The sequence below is a fragment of the Rhinolophus sinicus genome, linkage group LG02, assembly GCF_036562045.2.
Source record: "Rhinolophus sinicus isolate RSC01 linkage group LG02, ASM3656204v1, whole genome shotgun sequence".
Lineage (NCBI taxonomy): Eukaryota > Metazoa > Chordata > Mammalia > Chiroptera > Rhinolophidae > Rhinolophus > Rhinolophus sinicus.
This window is the reverse complement of record NC_133752.1, coordinates 116,113,105-116,133,131: the sequence shown is the minus strand read 5'-3', so window position 1 is coordinate 116,133,131 and position 20,027 is coordinate 116,113,105. Positions and strand designations below refer to the sequence as shown.

At 38.9% G+C, this 20,027-nt stretch overlaps 1 protein-coding gene and 1 pseudogene across 9 annotated transcripts in view; one reads left to right on the top strand and one right to left on the bottom strand.

The window, feature by feature from the left end:
* Positions 1–20,027, top strand: part of SOCS2 (suppressor of cytokine signaling 2) — a 286,616-nt gene that overhangs the window by 12,510 nt on the left and 254,079 nt on the right. The gene's annotated exons all lie outside the window — the stretch shown is intronic.
* LOC109433777 (small ribosomal subunit protein uS13) lies at positions 13,825–14,261 on the bottom strand (annotated as a pseudogene).

Here is a 20,027-nt window from a genome sequence, read left to right as displayed (position 1 = left end):
TTACTTTTCTCTGTCAAACAATTCATAGAGAGAGAGAGAAGGGGACAGGAATGGTGGAGAGGAGAGGGGAGGAGGATAACAAAACCTGGAAAGTACCGTGTTTCCCTGAAAATAAGACCTACATGGAAAATAAGCCCTAGCATGATTTTTCAGGAGGACATCCCCTGAACATAAACCCTAATGCATCTTTTGGAGCAAAAATTATTATAAGACCCGGTCTTATTTTCCAGGAAACATGGTACTAAGGGAATTCTTGAATTCTTTGGTAAAATGAAAAGTATCTTAGAGCATAAATGATCCTGCCTTAATCTCTCCATCTTGCATATTTGTATTTTCCTGGATCTGTTTTAAAGTGAGGCACACACTGATCTTGGGGCACACCCTAGGAGGGTGGGTGTGTGCATACCTCATAGGCAGAGGCAGACATGTATCACTGAGCCTGGTAATGGCTGAAAGCTCCCAAGAGGTCCAGGTTGCAGCTGCAGCTTCATGACGTTCCAGGCATGGCAGTGAGGTGGCCATTCCATGGCAAACCAACTCTTGGGCTTCCAGGGGATTGGAAAAAGCTAGAACATTTTGTAATGCCAGGCATTGCATTTGATGCTTTACAAATATTACCTCATTTAGTGCTCCCAACAAACCTTTGATGTAGGTTCTGCTTTTATCTCCACTTTACAGATAAGGAAATTGACACATAGAAAGATTTAGTGACTGAAGAGGGAGAGCTGAGATTTGAATTCGGGCCAGTCTGACTCCAAAACCCATGCGTTTATTCACTCTTCTTTTTCTCAATAAGCTTACAAATGCTTTTAAGCTCGGAGACCTGCAACGAGCATGTACCACAGTGGTGTATGCTAGGCACGTACGTTTCCACCAAATGCAGTTAATATGGACGGCTATGACCCTGTCTGTCCAATTAATAATTGTGGTATTATTAGGACTTTGATTTCAGAAGTCATATAAGATCTCCCCAAATCCTGAGCATCCAGCTGGGAAGGATCCCTTCCATCTGAATTTCTACTTCTCCTCCCTTCTTCTAATCTCCTTCAAGGATCTATCCAGTGTGACCGTAACCCACCATCTCTTCCTTACCACCCCTTTTCTTTCTCTGGAGGTAAAGTCTATGAATAATGTGTCAGTCATAATAAGCTAAGTTATGCTGTAAAACAACCCCAAACTCTCAGTGACTTTAAACAATAATGGTTTAGATCTTAAAATAACGAAGAATTCTCTATCCATACATGTCTGTCATATGTCACCAGGGAGGCTCTTTTCTTAGTCATTCCAAAGCAGAGGCTGACAAAGCTGCCACCTTCTCAAACCTGGCTGGGATGTTGAGCCAATCGTAAAGGAGAAATCCAAGTATCTCTGTTGGCATTTAAATGCCCTGTCACTTCTATTCCCAACTCATTGGCCAGAACTCTGTAAAATGGTGCCACCCAACCACAAGGGGGCCAAGCAGTCCAGTCGTCCCCTGGAGGAGAAAACAGACGTATTTAGTGAGCTGCAGTACTAACTACCACACGTACAGCGCCACACATACCTCTTTCTTCTTTTTTCTCTCTAGTTTGGCTAATTCAACCTCAGGTAAACTTTATAGACACACATAGCCTCTTTAATTCCATTCCTCTTTTCTTTTTATCTTTCAAAACTTTTTCAAAGACCTCAAAATAATCTCTCTCTTTCCTTTGTGTGAGCCATTCGTGAGCCAAAAGGAAAGGTCTTAAATCTTGAAGTGAAATTATGCATATTAAAGAGCTAGGGCTTCTGAAATAAAAAGCTTCTCAACAGCTTCTGAAATAAACAGAGCTTCCTTCTGGTCTTCACTAATATCTCTCTGGCTTCCTAACCCTGCTAAAATGAAACTGTTGCTCCTCCATTGTCAGTATTCAAGACAAAAAATGTTCACGTTCACTACTCCTGCTTACTGTTTTGCTTAATTAGCTATATTGCAATAGTATTGAATAGTAGTATTTCTACCAGTTTTCAATTAAACGTGGACCTGTTCAGGCACATTACAAATCAAATATACTTTTGTGTGATAAAGTTGGCACCTTATCACCATTTTAAATTGGATTCTGAGGGAAATTGTATTCTAAATTCCAGACAACTGGTTTGCAAGCCTTGTTTTAGGATGCAACCTATTTCTAGATTGGGGTCTTTTTCTACAGCATATTCATGTATAATCAGAATACCAGAATAAATGCTATATTTTAACGGACAATTATCCTCTACTGTATTCATGGGTTAACTGTGAAAAAATTAGAATATGTAAAATGTACTTAATTCAAAACTTTATGAACACAATTTTTTCCCTTTCACAATTTGTTCAAAACTTGATGAACACAATTCCCCATTTCACATTTTCTACGTGAAATTAGACACTGTAGTGTTAGTTTTGACTTCTCCTTCATATTTTTCTCTTTCATGTATTTAGTCATTCATTCACTCAATCATTCAACAAATATTTAACTGAGCATCTACTTGTGCCAGGACAAAGCAAAGTCCTGAAGACAGTTAAAAAACACAGTCTCTGTCCTCAAGGAGGTTCTGGGTAGAGGGGAGACATACTTGCCAGCAATTCTATACAGTGGACCCTTGGACAACTTGTGTTGTTGAAGTGTATGGGTCCACTTATATGTGGAGTTTCTCAATAAATACTGTAAATGTATTTTCTTTATGGTTTTCTTAATAACATTTTCTCTAGCTTACTATACTGTAAGAATACAGTAATATATATATATATGTAAAACATACAAAATATGCATTAATCAACTGTTTATCTGATTGGCAAAGCTTCCGGTCAACAGTAGGCTACTTTTTTTTTTTACATTTTGGGTGAATCAAAAATTATCCGTGGATTTTCGACTGTGCAGGGTGGGGTGGGGAGTCGGCACCCATAATCCCCATGGTGTTCAAGGATCAACTGTACAATAAGATAATCAATACAATGAAATATGTACAAAGAGCAGGAGAAGCAGAGATGAAACATCCGGCTCTGCTCGAAGGTGTCAGGTGAGGCATCAGAGTGGAGGCAGCTTCTGACCGGGCATTAAAGAGAAGGAGTTGGCCTGACCCACATGCAGGGCCAGGGAATCCCAAGAGGAGAGGACGACATGGAGCTGTGAGAGAATTGAGCTCTAGCATTATGGGTGGAGCTTCAAAGGCAAAAGAGGAAACTAAAGGGGTTGGGGGATAAGCCTGTGTTGATGAGCGCAGAAACAGAGGACCAAGGGCTTTGCCTGCCTTTCAGAAGTTTGTATTTCACCCGAGAATGCGGGAGCCATTGAAGGCTTTTGAGTAGAAGAATGACAGCATCAGATTTGGTGGTAACATAGAAAACTCATCTGGGGAGGCATAACCCTAGATCAGGTCCCCTTAACCCAGTCCTTGGACTTGCAAGAGATCCATGGATGGAATGCTCGGGATCTGTGGACTTGAACAGGAAAAAAATGACATTGTTATTGTCACTAAACTCTAACTGAAATTGAGCATTTCCTTCAAATATGAATCCAGGCAGCAGATCACGGTAGAATTAGCAGAAGAGGTGAATTTATCACTAATAGAAACCAGGCATTTTAATATCATATTACAGTTGTTGCAAATACCTCAAAATATCCTTTACACATTTCACTAAACCCAAATTACTTAGCTATTAGACCCACAGCTACATCTTGTCATCTAATGGATTAATAAAGAAGTACATATATTATTATGTCCAACTTAAAATAATTTGATATGTGCATTTTGATAGAATTCATCTTTTGTGATCTGTGTATTTAATTTTATGATTTAAACACAGTATCCTGAGAATGGGTGGGTAGTCTTTGCTTGACTACCCACGGGGTCACAAAGGTCAGTACTCATGCATCAGAGGAAGGTGATTGGGAGAGGTCATTGCAGCCTAAAGCAGTGGTGGAGAGGAAGAAATTGTGGGAGATTCTGGGGACAGAGTGAACCTTTTGATTGATTTGGGACATAAAGCCGAGGGAGGATTCCATGTGTACCCCAACTCCCCCATCAAGTTTCTGGCTACAGCAAAATTCTTATTGCTTCTCTACCTTCCATTCCATCGCTATCGTTATTTAATGCTTAAACTTTTATCAAAGTCATACATGTAAGTGTGGTTTTAATAATCAAGTAGTATGGAAACACATGAAAAAACCACCATCCCTTACTCCCCTGCTCTCCATCTGCCAATCCTACACTTTTTTGGGACTCATATCTTTGTGAACTAGACTGCAAATTCTGTGCAGCAAGTGCCTTGTGATCCCCACTGTTTTTCAGTTTAGGTGTTGACTAAATGACTGACAGATTCCAAAGGCACTTTCTGTTTCAAGGTCACTATGGACAACAATTGTACCCTACTCTAGTTACAGAAGTTATACCAACTGTGACATTCTAGGAAATGGTGCTTTTACCTAAATTCCCAAGTTTTCTGTTATTTGTCTTCACATACAATAACACAGTGCTCAAATAATTCCATTTACTTGTTTTTTTGAAAGTAAGTTTAGTGTGATGGTGGGTTGAATAATCCTCTGTAATCTTAAAACAGAATTGACAAGGTGGATTTGGAATTTCTACCCGTTAATTTTTGTGTGTGTGTCGGGGGTGCGGGGGGTGGGGGCTACCTGTCCTGTGTTGGTAGCAGTGGTTAATTTTAGGGTTGAGGATGGCAGGTGGAGTTGCAGCTGAACTCTTTGATTGGTTGGCTGAAATTCCTCTTCATGCTTCTTGTGAGGTCCAGAAATGTATAGTTTTGTGGTCTGATGTATTTTGATGGTTTCCAGATAAAATTGATGTCTGGCACTTTTTCTAGGAAATACACATTTAGATGTCTCCAAATTGATTTGTAGGAAGTTAGTGTTATTAAAAATTTTGCGGCAGAATTTTTTCTCAAGTGGCAGAAGAAATAAAGGAACTTCAGTTTTGAGGGCTGTTAACAGCCCCTTCCATTATTGCCCAAACTGAGAACGTTGACCAAATACTGGATTGTTAATATGGATTTATGACCAAAAGAAGCAAATATCTGGACTTTTAAGAATTACTGATACAGTAAAATACAGTTTTAGCCAGCGACACTAGACTAGCCCCCAAACTTTCAGGGAAAAAAGCACCTTTTCCCTTTATTTTCTAATAACATTTCTCAATTCAGTAACCAGAGAGACTACCCTGGGGTTAACCTCAAGATGTGATTGCTGTTTTCTGTTCTTGCTGTTTTTTAGAGGGAGGGAGAGCAGGGTTTGGGAAGAAACGGACTCTGGAAAAGTTAGCTTCCCAGTTTACACATGGAAATCACAGTCCTTTCTTCATTTATATTATAAATACTTGAAGAGCACGTTAGAGATGGTTAGTGAAGAAATGAGAGCTATAACCTGGTCAAAACGATGAGTTAACTGTTCTTTAACTTACTGACTTCTGCCTTAACACTGACTGGCTGGGTAACAAGTTCCTACTTGCTGGCATTTCAGTTAAACCTCAGAATACTCTTGGAGCAAAATGACTATTTAAAAAAAAAAGCCTTATCGAAATCTAATTCTTAGAGGAGGAAAATTTTAGATTTGGAAGGAATATTTAAGATGCAGACCTTCAAACCCAACTTTTTCAAAAGACATTTAACAAGCAGGTTAATTAAGCAGAACTGGTACGGTTAACAAAGGAGGTAAAACCCAGACTCAGCAGAGAGACTGGAAACCAGTGACTTTGATTTACACGTACAAGACCAGAAAGGAAGCAGCCGGTGGATATTTCTAGGAACTAGTTAAGGGAGAATGAAAAAGACCGGAGGGAGAAGAAAGTGTCCGCGGGAGAAGGAATCTCCTAATAGTTTCCGTTCTTTCTACTTGAGAATTTTCAAACGCAGTTCCTCCAAGGGCTGGCTGAAGGTCTCCGACGACGTGCGCCCAGGCTGTGCACCGGGAAGTGATCGCGGCGCCACTGGGTGATGCAGAAAAAGTTGTTTGTGCGTAGCCTGCCCCAGCGCGGAGCCCCGTCGCGGCAGTGACCCGGGGCGCTCCTCCCAGACCCATCCCAGCGCCCCCCCGGGAGTCCCTCCCGGTCCTCCTGCCCTGTAGCCTAGGAAGGAAGGGGACGTTTAGAAACCGACCATTGTCAGCGTATTTAATATCTGGAAGCACACCACCAGATGTGTGGAGTATTGAGGTTAAACGGGTGTGTTTACCATTTTCCTGTGCAGCGAGTGGGTTAACATCTGATCACGTAGCCTTGGTTATCCCGCCACAGAACAGAATATGGCCAGGCACGGTGGCTCCCGCGGACTGGTTCATAAAAGAGCATCCGTTCTGCTTCTGTTCATGTAGGTTTGATAGAAGCTTTTATTATTAGCTAGATTTTCAGTTCATCTGAAAGTAATAACATGCTTATTACGATGGTTAAAAATCCAATCAATTAAGAAGGGTATGAAGTGAAAAATAAAATTGCCAACCCCCCGGTCTCCCTCTCAGGTGACTATTATTAAAAGTTTCTTTTTGTTCTTCCAGAATTTTTTAATGCAAGATACTAAGTATATATTTAAACTTTTTTTTTTTTTAAACACACACAGATAGTATTATACATTCTGCTCTACAATGGACTTTTTTAAATTTAGTATTTGGGATTTCTCTGTATCTATATAGCTTTGTATATCTTTTATTGGTAACAAAGAGCTCTACCTCATTCTTATGAACATTTGCACAATAATCCGTGGTATAAATGCATCATCATTCATCCAATCAATCCCCTACTAGTGTACATTTAGGTTGTCTCCAGCTTTCTGCTATTACAAACAACAATGCAGGAAACATCTCTGCGATGATGTGTCTGTGTGCTTCTGGGAATATATATGTTGAGTAAATTTCTGGAAGTGGGATTTTAGGGTCAAAGGTATGCACATTAACATTTCCAAATCGTTAATATTTGCAAATCGTTCCAAAAACGGTTCACCAATTAATATTTCAGGCTTAAATAAGTTACTATCTTTCAAATTGTAAGTATAATTGAGGGTTTTCCTTAAAATGCTGTTAATTTTTAAATAGCATATTTAGTATTAAGGCCAAATAAGCTTGTTCATTTGCTAATTAAATGACCTGGAAGTTAAATCTCCATTCCAGGGAGTATGTGTCTGGAGTGCTAAGTGCTATGGCCTTTAGAACCAGCAAGAGGCCAAGCCCAGCAGCCTGGAAAACCTCAGAGCCGGCATGACCAGAGACATCCAGAGCTAAGGGGCAGGCACATGGCTTCATGCTTTCACTGTGGCTCCAGAGAAAACAGATGACTGTCTTCAGAAATTCGGGCGTAGAATCGGAAAAAAATTTTTCTTAATGTTTAATAATATCATCTTCAATTAGTTTTGGTTAAAAGACATTGATTAAGCACAAGTTCCTCCTTCTCCAACTTTCTGTCATTCCCACTCTCTATCCCTTTATCTTAGCTTTCTCTGTTATCTCTGTCTCTTTGTGTTTGTTTCTTTTCATACGAATGACTTATACCCTCTACACCCACTCATGATACCACAGGGGTGGCCAGTTCTAGAGACAACAGAATCAATTTCCTGCAACTGAAAGGTCATTCTGGAGAGGGAATTAACTTTGCCAGTGGTTATGAACACAGTGAGCTGACTGTATCTAGACTCTCTCTCCCATAAGCAGATATTTGGTCTGCTTATGATTCCAAATGCTGAAAGCATTCCACCTATACAGAACACTTCATTTGTTATTTTTAATTTAAGTTTTTTATAGGTAACACCTAGTATAGATGAAACTACAATATAACCAGAGACCAAGATGTAAATTAAGTTTCAAAAATCCTGTGGTTCAAGTTGCTATTAAATTGCTATTAGCACCCGAAAATGCCTTTTAGATTATAGTCAACTCTTTGGGAGTCAGAGAACTTTGATAAGTGTTTTATTTCACAAATTACCTGCTTGTTTGGAAAATGGCCCTTTCAAAACCCAGCTCCCTCACCCTCAAAACTCATCTTAAACTCATAGTCACATCAGAATAGGATCTAGGTGTCAGCAAAAAAGGAAAACAAACAAACCCAAAACTAAACTAAACTAAAATGATTTTCCCATTTAAGGTCTGAATCTCTGTGGCTTTGTAAGCTACTCCATTATCATACAGACTAATGCTTTAAAATAAAGGAAATAAACCAACAGACATAGAAAGCCTGTTTAATCAAAACTCTTCATTTCAAACTCTTAATTTCCTAGTAACAGCATCAGAAGCCAGCAGGAAGGAAGAAAGGGGAGGTGAAAAGGATTGTCCCATGTTGTCCCTAAATAGAACGGTCTTCACAACTGGCAGGAAGCACCTGGGGGATTGCTTTAGAAATCTGGAAAGAAATTGTTTTTGAAATAGGAAGGGAAAAATAAATTGGTTTCCAAATTCAGATGCTTTTAACATTTTTACATACTCGTACACACATTTTTATAATCTGAATTCTGATAATAATTGAATTCAAATTAAAAATGTGTTTAAATTTAGGGAAGAAGGCAGATAATGTCAAGATAGGAAATCGAAACAGGAAATTTTAGCTTAACTCTGAATCTCCTTTTCTTTGACTAAAATTGACCTTCAATATTACAGTACTTTCATTTTTACAGCTCTTTACATATTCTCTAAAAAAGCTTAAAAGTGAAACAAAGATGTTTCTTGACTAATCTAATCCCTACTGCCCAACTCTTTTAACTTTCTAAGTTTATTAAGACTTTAGAAGATATTCTTTCCCAAATCTATTCTTTAATTGACAATTTACTAATGGAATTGATATGACTTTCCCATTTTTTATTTTCCATAAGAAAAAATATTCTGGTTCCTTTTATTATTCTTATCTTATTTCTTTAGATGTAATTCTCTTTTTTTCTTTTGTAAATAATATGAAATTTATTCATTCTAGAGAATTCTGTTGTTCTGACAGCTGGTAATATGAATACATATTTACCTACATTGCTAGCAAGAATGTTATATAAGGTAGTTAGTGGGGAAATATCAGCTCTCAGACACTGAAGTCAAGGGAAAAATTTGTACTTGTAGACGACCGATCATTTAAAACTTGGTGTTTTAAATAAAAATAAAAATAAAAAATTTCGCCATTATATAACCACTACTTTAAGCAAATTTTACTACATTCTGTTAATATGTCAAATTGAATAATCCAACTAGAAACACAGGGTACTGATTCCTCTTGTCAGCAATACTTTAAAAGTAGGGATTTATTAAGCATTCTTTTATTACCTCAACTTCATTACTTTTGCAAAATATGTGATGAGTATTCAACTTAGATTTACTAGTGTATTTAAAATGTTGTCAAAATGAAACAAGCACTTTTAGTCATAAATGTTACTGATTTAAAAGCATGTATGAGGGGGGATGGTTATGCTTTTGGAATCTCAGTCATTACTGAAAATAAAATATGCTTTGCCTTTTCTTTCTTTTTAAAACAGACACGTATTTTACTGAGTTCAAGTAACGTTAGAAATACTCAAATTTTAACTAATTTTTGTGATTTAGTTTTTAAAATGAGTTGTTTTAGATTGCTCCCTGTTAAGATACCTAATTTATATATTTCAGAAGACATGTCGTAGACCCTGTCGTTATAAATTCAGTGGCAAGACCAATTCTTTCTACCATTCTTTGTTGTTCTGGTTTCAGAATTTCAAGTGGGTTTGCTGTCAACTTTAACGTACCTTTAGAGAATAAATTAAGTCTCCAATTTCTTGCATGTGTGGTGCTCCTGGAGCTGGAATGCTTTTCTTCGGCCAACTGAAAGTGGATCCTGGTCCTCCTGTCACAGATTAAATCTAGTTTCAGTAGTTTTAAATTTAGTTGGTTCCTGACCAAAGAAAAGAAGTACCCTCATTTCTCTGTTTAATTTTAGGCAACCACAATCTATAGTCTGACTGTAGTCTTTGGGAACTTCAAGAATATCACTATTTTTGGCTTTGGGACTGGTTAATCTAATAGAGTCTATATTCTTTTGGCATTGAATTTGTGATTATACCCGATTGTAGTCGGCAGGGTTACACAAACCAAATGAGCATTTTAGTTTATATTCTTTTTCTGGTTAGAGTATGGTTCTCCCAACCAATTTCTCATAGCAAATAGAGGGCATAGGCCATCGTGGTAATTTTATTGTGTTTGCGTTGCCTGTATTCTCACCCCTACCTCTGCTTACCTACAATTTAATCCTTCTGAGTAAGAACCTTCACACGTCACCCAGCACTAAAACCTGGTTATATGCTGGGGTAGTATTATGTATAGGAGGGTCCTTGGGACAAATAGTAGATGTATTTGGACTTATTTCACAGGTAATATCGGCTGTGTTTTGACTTTTAATAGCAGTCTTACTATGTGCCAAGTTTTATGCCAAGTATTTTACATGAATTATTTGACTGAAATACCAGGTGTGGTATATAATCACATTGTCCCCCTTTTGCAGATGAGGAAACTGAGGTTTAAAGAGAAGTAGAAGGTCAACTCTTTACTAAGTGGTACAGCTGGGATTTGAAGCCAGCTTGCATATGCAATTTTAATATCTGATTTAATATTTCCTATCTGGGGTCTTCAGCTATGCTGTACAGCCTGCATTACTCCCTAGGAAGTCACTGTGCTATGAGTCCTGACAAAGGGCTACCAAGGATTCTAGACACATGTGTTTGTTGACTTGGTTGTTCAAAGAAAACTGTAGGTTCAGCAGGCCTCTGTGCCCTGCCCTATCCATACACCACTTACTGTAAATTGCTTTTCTTCTTGGGGACCTCACTTATTTGTCTCATCTGTCAAATAGAAATAATGTTATTTTAGGTGGGCTATGTAGTTCTGTTTTTATAAAAAGAAACTCTTTTTATTTTGAAACAGTTATAGATTCAGAGGAAGTTACAAAGATAGTACAGAGAGGGACAGAGAAGCCCTGTGTACCCTTCCCCAAGTGGTTACATTTTATGTAACTGTATCACAAGCAGAACCACAGCACTGACATTGGTATAAAGAGTATGTATAATTCTATGCCATTTTATCACCTGTAGGTTTGTGTAACCAATACCAAAATCAGGATGCAGAACTTTTCAATCACCATTAAGCTCTCCTTCCTGATACCCATTTGTCGTCACCACCCCTTCCCTCCATCCCTAACCATTGGCAACTACTATTTGTTCTCCAGCTCTATAATTTTGTCATTTCAAATATCTTTTAAAAAAATAACTGTGTTTTTATTATGAGCTATCTCCATCAGAAAATTACAAAGAACACTTTAGCAATATATATATAACAACCACTCAGATTTAACAAATAAGCAGATTTAATAAATGTTGTATTTCCTTTACAATTAAAAAACCCCACATATTGAGATTAAGGCCTCTTTGTCCCACTTTTTGATCCTGTTGACACCCACCCTCCCCAGAGATAAACTCTACCCCAATGTTATTATGTATCTTCCTCATTTATGATTTTATCTTTTTCTACATCCCTAGATGCCTATAATATTATGTAGCACAGTTTTGTAAGTTTTCAAAATGTACATAAATAAGTCAACAAATATTTCTTGAGTGCTTACCATATGCTAGGCATTACCGTATTATAGAACCTGGGAATATGGTGATGAATAGGAAAACCCTTGTCCTAAAGATACAACCCTTGTCCTTATGAATAGATACAACCCTTGTCCTTATGAATACATAAGATAATTGCAGGTATCTGTAACTGTCTGAAAATGATAACATAGGATACAGTAGTCCCCCCTTATCCCAGAGGTGGACATGCTCCAAGACTCTCAGTGGATGCCTGAAACTGCGGTTAGTACCGAGCTCTATACATACTATATTTTTTCCTATACATACACACCTATTATAAAGTTTAATTTATAAATTAGGTATAGTAAGAGATTAATGACAATAACTAATAATAAAATAGAACAATTATAATAATAATATACTGTAATGAAAAAGATGGCTGTCACCCATCTTTTATGCTCTCTGATTATGTTTCTAGAACATGGACAGATAATTTTTGTTTTTGAGAGTGGGTGGGTTCTTTGCTCTGTACTCTACAGCTCTACAGCTGACTTCATCATTTGCCCTGCAGCATTGCCACAGAGTAAGTACCAAAGTTAAACTGTCCTTCCATGTTTTATGCCCTCATGCTTCCTTTGCAGTTTTATGAATGTAGGTTCCATTGGACCTCTTCCAGAAGGGCCCAGTTTCATCACAATTGATGCTTTGGATGGTATCCTTTCTCCTTAATCAACTTCTTCAACTGTGCCAGAAATAGGGCAGCAGCTTCTTTATTGGCAGGCACACCTCTGCAGTAATTTTTATATTTTTCAGTCCAAACCTATTCCTGAATCTGTGTAACCATCCCTTACTTGCAGTAAATGGCTGGCGTCACTGGTTTCAGGGGCTCCCTTGCTGAAGTCTTCGTACAGGCTCAGTGCTTTCTGATGCAACAAGCTGTTGTCAGTCAGAATGTATTTTCTGTTTATGTCTTCCACCCACAAATTTTATCCTGTTTCCATCCTAACTAAGCACTTGTCACACACTGTGGTCAGAATTTTTGCAGTTTAAGGTGCGACAGCAAAACTAGCACATATTCCTTCCTTTTCGATTCACAGATGAGATTTGTTCTCAGGGACCTCAGCACATAATTTTTTTTTTTTTCTAATTAAGTTGAGAACTTTCACCTTTTCACTTAAAGAAAGCATTAACGGCTTTTTGGGGGGCCTATCTGAATTGCCAGCATTACTACTCTTACACTTTGGGGCCATTATTAAGAAAAATAAGGGTTATTTGAACTCAAGGACTGCCATCCTGCAACGGTCCACCTGATAACTGAGAGATGGCTACTAAGTGACGAAAGGGCAGGGAGCGGTGTACAGCGTGGAGACGCTACACAAGATTTCATCACCTTACTCAGAACAGTGCTCAATTTAAAGCTTATGAATTGTGTACTTCTGGAATTTTCCATTTAATATTTTCCAACCACAGTTGACTGCGGGTAACTGAAACTGCGGAAAGCAAAACCGCGGACCAGGGGGGACTACTGAAGTGTGGTTGGGATTGGCAGAAAGGTGGGAGGATGAGGGGATTGGCAGGGCTCTGAGGAAAGGCCCTGCGAGGATACAGCATTTAAAATTGAACCCTAAATGATGAGAAGGAACAAGTCAAACAAAAGGAACAGCTAGCAAGTGCTGATGTTCTCCAGGAAGAATGAGGTGGGTGTGTCCATGAAGGAACAATACCTGCACTGAGGCTGGAGCAGTGTAAACACCAGGGAGAGTGAGGTAGGTGAGACCTGAGGGGTGGAGGGTAGGCGGTCGGAGCAGGGTGGTGGAGATCAGGAAAGCCGAGGAGACCTTGGTAAGGGGTTTGGGTTTTATTAAGACGGCTGGGGGAAGCCACTGAAAGGTATGAGCAGGGATGTGCCTGGTTGCCGTATGGAAGACGGCATAAGAAGGAACAAGAGTGGGAAGCACTTAGGCTGCTGCAGTTTTCCAGAGAAGAGATCGTGCAGGGGGATTGTGGTGTCTTCCAATGAGATGCAAAGGCTTGGCATCACTATCCTTCTGCGGTTTGCCTTTAGGATTCAACATTGTGTATCAAGATTTACTTATGTTGATACTTTTAGATGAAGTTAATTTATTTTGATTGCTATGTATATCCCATTCTATGAGTATACCAAATTTTCTTTATTCTGTCTCTTATTAAGAGACTTTAACGATATAGATTTTCCCCATACATAGTTCTGCCCAAAGCATTTGTGTGTGTGTGTGTGTGTGTGTGTGTGTGTGTGTGTGTGTGTGTACAATATTTATTACCAGGCCAGACCTGCAGATTTATTTGTTGTTGGACATGCCCCCAGGGCGGCCTCGGTGGCCGGTGGTCTTGGTGTGCCGGCCTCCAACACGCAGCCCTTTGTGGGCCCGAATTTTCTTTAGTCGCTCCAGGTCTTCACGGAGCTTGTCGTCCAGACCACTGGCCAGGACCTGGCAGTATTTTCCGTCCTTGACATCCTCTGTCTCTTCCAGAACCAGTCCCGGATCTTGTACTGGCGGGGTTCTGCGTAACAGTGATCCCATGTGCCACCTCACCCTCAGGGCGCCCTCCTGCCCGGGGTGAGGTTGCTGTCTGCTCTCCGCGGCACCACACTAGCGTATCTTCGCTCCACACCCTTAACTGCAGTGATTGCGAAGGCTCCTTTCCGCCGCCGGTTGATACTGGTTTTGAGCACTCACAAAATGTGCTGGGACTTCTCAGGGATCACTAGAGACATGACGGCAGCCCCAGTGGAGGCCTCCTGTGCAAGACAGCCCAGACATCCTTACATGTGGATGCTTGTGGATAGGACATAAAAGCTGGGGTCTTTCTGTATGCTCATTGTCAGCTTTTTCAGGTAGGTCTCCAAACTGCTCTCCAAAACTGCTCTCCAAAGAGGTTGTACCAATTTGTCGTCACTGGCCGTGTATGAGAATTTCTATTTCTCCACATCCTCAACATTTGGTATTGTGCTTTTAGCCACTGCCAATCTGTTGGATATGAGGTTTTTGTTATAATGTGCATTTCCTGATCACTATCTCTTATGTTCTTAGGCCCCTGGGTAGGCTTCTTTTCTGAGAAGTTTTTGCGCCTATCCTATACCTACTTTCCTGTTGGGTTGTTTGCTTTTCTCTTATTGATTTGTAGGATTTCCTTATATAGTTTGAATAATTATCCTTTGTTGGATTTAAGGCATTGAAATATGAATGGACAACGTATTTCCTGGGTTTTATGCATTAAAATAATTTATTCCAATTTTTAGCTTGTCTTTTCACTTTTTTAAAATGAACATTTACATTTAAAAATTTACCACAGTCAGATTTAGCAATCTTGTGTTTTATGTTTTGTGTTTTCCAACCATAAGGTCATACAAATATTAAAGTTTTGCTTCCCATTTTAATTATTGAATTGACATGGAAATTAATTTTGTGAAGGAGGGGAAGTATGAATTAAAAAAAATTTTTTTTCCAGATGGAAAACTAACTGATTGAGCACCACTTATTAAACAGTCTCATCCGTTTGCTACTGATTTGCAATGTTATCTCTGGCATGTATCAAGTTTTCCCATTAGCATGCTCTGTTTATGGGCTTTCCATTCTGTTCTGCTGCTCTGTCCGTCTGTACACCTATGATATTCTTTTGAAATTACTGTAGCTTCATAATAAGCCTTGCTATCTGGTGTGGTGAATTGTCTTTCTTTGTTCTTCTAAGTTATCTTGGGCATTTTGCATTCTTTATGCTTACATTAACTTACGAACCACTTGTCATATGCCATGGAGAAAAAAAATACCTAATGGATTTTAATTGTAATTGCAATGAATTTATAGATTAATTTGGAGAGTTGCCATCTTTGAGTCTTCCTACGCTATACATGAATATAGTATTTATTTTAGGTCTGTTATGTGCCTCAATAAAGCTTTGAAAAAGCCAAAGGAACTTGCATTGTTTATAAGTTCCCCAAGTTTTTGTTGCTATTATTAATGTAATCTTTTTGTTTGTTTGTTTTAAAATTATACCTCCTATTAGTTTTCTGTTGGTATATGGGCTCACTATTGATTTTTAAATATTTATTTGTATCCAGCAAGCTTTCTAATTCTAGTAGTTTGAAGACTCTTTGGAATTTTTATATGTACACCATCATATTGTTTGCAAATCATTATTTTATTAGTTTTTTTCAATTAGCCAGCATTTAGCCAGTCTCCTTTAGTCCCTTCTAAACTCTAGCATCCTTGAGTCTATTCAGTGCTTCTGTATGTCTGTGCGGGTAAAAATTAAGCATGGGCTTCATTCTTGATATATAATATCTTGATGCAATACACGATAATCTTACTTTATTCTTGCCTCCTAGTCCCTTCTCCACTGAACTTACTAGGAAACTTCCACTGAAATTTTGACAACAAAAATAAAATAGATATAACTTCAAAAATCTTTAAGAAATTAGACATCATTCATCACTTGCTGGTGTCTGTGATAACCACTGTCGACTCAGACACATGCTGCACATATTATAAATATCAAGATGTGCGCCAAGAAGAAATGAGAAAAAGGAAATTATGTCAATCCTCAGTATGTAGAACACACACACACACACACACACACACACATACATGCATGCATACGATACATATGTGTGTGAATAAAGTCATGCGAGCTACAGAACATATTAGCATGAGAGCATATTTTCTGCAGTTGGAAAAATCAAATCTAGCAAATGGATCCAGTTGCCAGTTAAGGTTCAAAGGTGTATGGCGGGTCTCTAAGAGACTTTGGGAAATATTTTTTCTGGAAATGAGTCCCTACCCTTTGATCGGTCCCTTGGACCAGGAGTGGTTCAAGTTTCGGTGGTTCTCACCTCCTAGGATTATAGTCAGGCTAGTCCATATGGTGGATTGTAGCAAAACTCCCCTTCACTGCTCGGCTCCTAGGAAAAGGCCTCTCTTCTGCTTCAGAGCCCTGCATTCTGTAGCTCACTAAGACACTGGCCCTGACCCTATAGTGGTGGTGGTGGTGAGAGGAAAAACACCGGAGGTCCATGAACTCATACAAGTGACACCCAGTTCATCACCTGGGTCTGCTGCCATCTTTGCAGTGTCCGAGGTAGAACAGGAAAGGCAATGGGCCCATTCCTCTTGAAAAGCTTTGTGAAGGGCCTGGCCTACAGAAATTTGCTGGGCCTGCTTTTCCCTCCCCGGAGGGAGGTCCAGTCAGGATGTGGTCTGAACTGACAGGCAGTTACCAGGCCGTTTACTCTACCACCAAATCTGCTTGGTCAGAGACCAAGCCATAGCTGTTCCCCGAAGCTATGAGAGTAAACACGGCCTCCTATTTTTAGTAGCTCATTGCTTGCAAAAATAGCTTGAAATCCAGACCTTTGAGTCTCAGCGGCTTTCAGCTTAACAGGCCATTCTGTTAACAACCATCTCAACGATGACGATAACAGTCACCACTGACATTTACTGGGGTTTATGGTGTGCAGGTGTCGTGCTAAGTACTCTATCTACATGCATTATCAAGTTTCATCCGCATATGGTGTAGTCATTGTTATTGTCCCTATTTTTCAGATCGGGAAACCAAGATTCAGAAAGCTTATGCCGCCGGCCCAAGTTACAGAGCCCTTCAGAAGCAAAGTCTGATCCCGAACCCAAGTCAGTCCAGCCAGATGCCACAGTTCATGTTTTTGACCACTTCTTATTCTTGCCTTTCCACATTCCATGATGGCATCTGTGTTGGGATGTTTATTACATGGGATCTGGTCCAGGTTCCTTAAAGAATTTCAGTTAATAATTGAATCCAAGTTAAATACTCAAGAGATTATGCCCATTTATATGGGAAATATTAAATATCGTTTTTATTATTCTTTTATTATTTTTTAAACCATTGGATTTACAAGTTACCTTGTTCTTCTATTGTATTCTTTTTTTTACAGAGAACCCCAAAATGTTTTTCCAACACAGTGGTATTTGGGGTGATTGCTTGACAATTTAAAGGGCGCCCAGCAATTGTGTAGAATGGAGTCATAAAATGGCCAATAAAATCATCAAAGCATGAGCAAGCTCCAGGGCGGAACCAGAAATGTGGTTGCCTGTTCCTTGTTGATTGCTTTAGCAGAAAAATCAAGTTCAGGATCTTGTGTTTTCAGAGATGATTTGCATGCATTATCAGAATAGCTGCACCTGGAAAATTTTGACTTAAATCTATTGATCTCATGTAAATTGCATACGGGAAATAATAACCGATGATTTAGCTGCCAAATAAAAGTCCAGGGAACACCCACATGGGCACATTATGCTTGTTCCTAATTTGACAGCTCTCAGAGGGAAAACATTGTGGTGCTGGCTGTTTCCTGGTAAGTCCTCATTGGGTACATGAGTGTATAAAAGCTCCACCAATTAATTATGTGGCGAGGTGGGGTGGCGGGTGGCGGCCTCACAGAATGCCTGCACTTGGAATTAAGAGTCAAGGCTCTTCTGCTTGCAAGTAACAGAAACCTACTTCAAACTAGCTTAAGCAAAAATAAATGAATAATAATAATATTTACATATACTGTTGACCCTTGAACAACATGGGATTGAACTGCGTGGGTACACTTATTCACTGGTACGTGGATTGTTTCCAATACATGCAGTACTGTAAACGTATTTTCTCTTCCTTATGATGTTCTTAGTAACATTTTCTTTTCTCTGGCTTACTTTACTGTAAGAATATAATATGTAATACATATAACATACAAAATATGTGTTAATTGACTATTTATGTTATCAGTAAGGTTTCCAGTAGGCTATTAGTAGTTACATTTTGGAGGAGCCAAAAGTTATACACAGATTTCAACTGTGTGTGGAGGATCTGTGCCCCTAACCCCCACATTTTTCAAGGGTCAACTGTATACATATGCATGAGATCATGTAAATAGGACAGGGGTTTTGCTCTAAGGATACAAGGTTTTCTCATGGAATCCAAGGATGGTTAAGTATTGTGGGCTTCAGGAGAGACCAGAATGCCTTTGGTTCAGGGCAGCTCCTCTCAGGCACCTCCTCTCAGGTCACCCATGACTCAGGGGACCCATGACTCTTCATCCTTGCTTCTCCATCCTCCTCTTTTCTTCTCTTATTCTCGGTGTACCAGCTCTATCTTGCTTCTCTGTGTACAGCTGGCTCACAACTCACAATGTCATCTGTCCTCAGCTTATGTGACCAAAAGACTGTGACTCTGCACCTCAGGTCCAAATTCTGGGTCAGAGAATGTAATTAACTCAGCCCATCTCAGGTGAGCAACCCCAGTTGTCAGCTCCTGCCTGGGAGGTGGGGCAGTTGGGCTCAAACATGGCCTTCGGGGGGCTATGACTGTGCAAGAAGGGTCAGTTTCCAAACATTCTTTTCTTTCTATTCTTCTAAATACATAGACTCTCAAAAAAGTTGAATTTTTGTCACTGTTACTCCTCTACTGATGGGGAAAAATATGAGAAGTAGATGCTATCTTTGCGTGGATAGGCCATATATAAATGAAGTATTGGGGAATGCCTGTTTTAAAAAATTGATGCCCCAATAATTTACATTTTCATTCCTCAGATCAAGAGGAAATGATTCATGCTATCCTAATCTAATCTTTTTATGTTTGAAAGAATTTTATTGATCGTTTTCCAAAATTAACTACACTAACTATAATAAAGAAGTAGTTTTGTCTGACACATTATTTCATTGGTAGTTATGCCTATCAAATAAACCTGATTTGAATGTGTTAAGAAAAATCTAGAAACATTTAGATTTGTGAAGTGATTAGTCACCTATTTCCATATCTGCTGGGTAAATTCAGAATTTTTGCATATTGGGTTTTTCTTTTTTAATTTGATTGCTCACTCATCTAGGGTAAAATGTTTAAGAAACAACCAGCCATGTCCTTGCCCCATCCTGCCCCCAGTCAGAGTGGTCTTGGTGATGTTATATGTCAACACAGCTTCTGAGTAGTTCTTTTAAGTTCTCTTCTTTCTTATTTAAAATTGTGCTTATAATATATTTCAAATACACAAAAAGCATAGAGAATAATATGACCCCTTGCCCCCCCCACACACATACATTTAACAATGACAATTGTTGTGACATTGCTTTTACTAACCTCCTAAATAAACAAGTTGCCAAGTATTATATATGCAGTGTATAACCACGATACAAAAAAGTTACCCAAATTGTACTATGTCTCTTATTGGATACGTATGAGTATACTTATTAAGACATAAATACACAATGGGGAGGATACTTAACCACTTCCGAAGGGCCATAACCTGTCAGAAATTGAATGTGTGAGGCCAAGGGCTTCAACCATATCTGTGGTGTTTTATTTAAAAAAATTATCTGTAGCAAATATGGAAAATGTTCATTGTTGATTCTTTGGAAGTTTTTAGTATAAAGCATATGAGACATTATGACTTTTCAAGTAGAAACTGGTCCCTTAGAAATGACTCCACACCCCATGAGTTTTTGTTTTTTTGTTTGTGTTGTTCCTTTGTTGC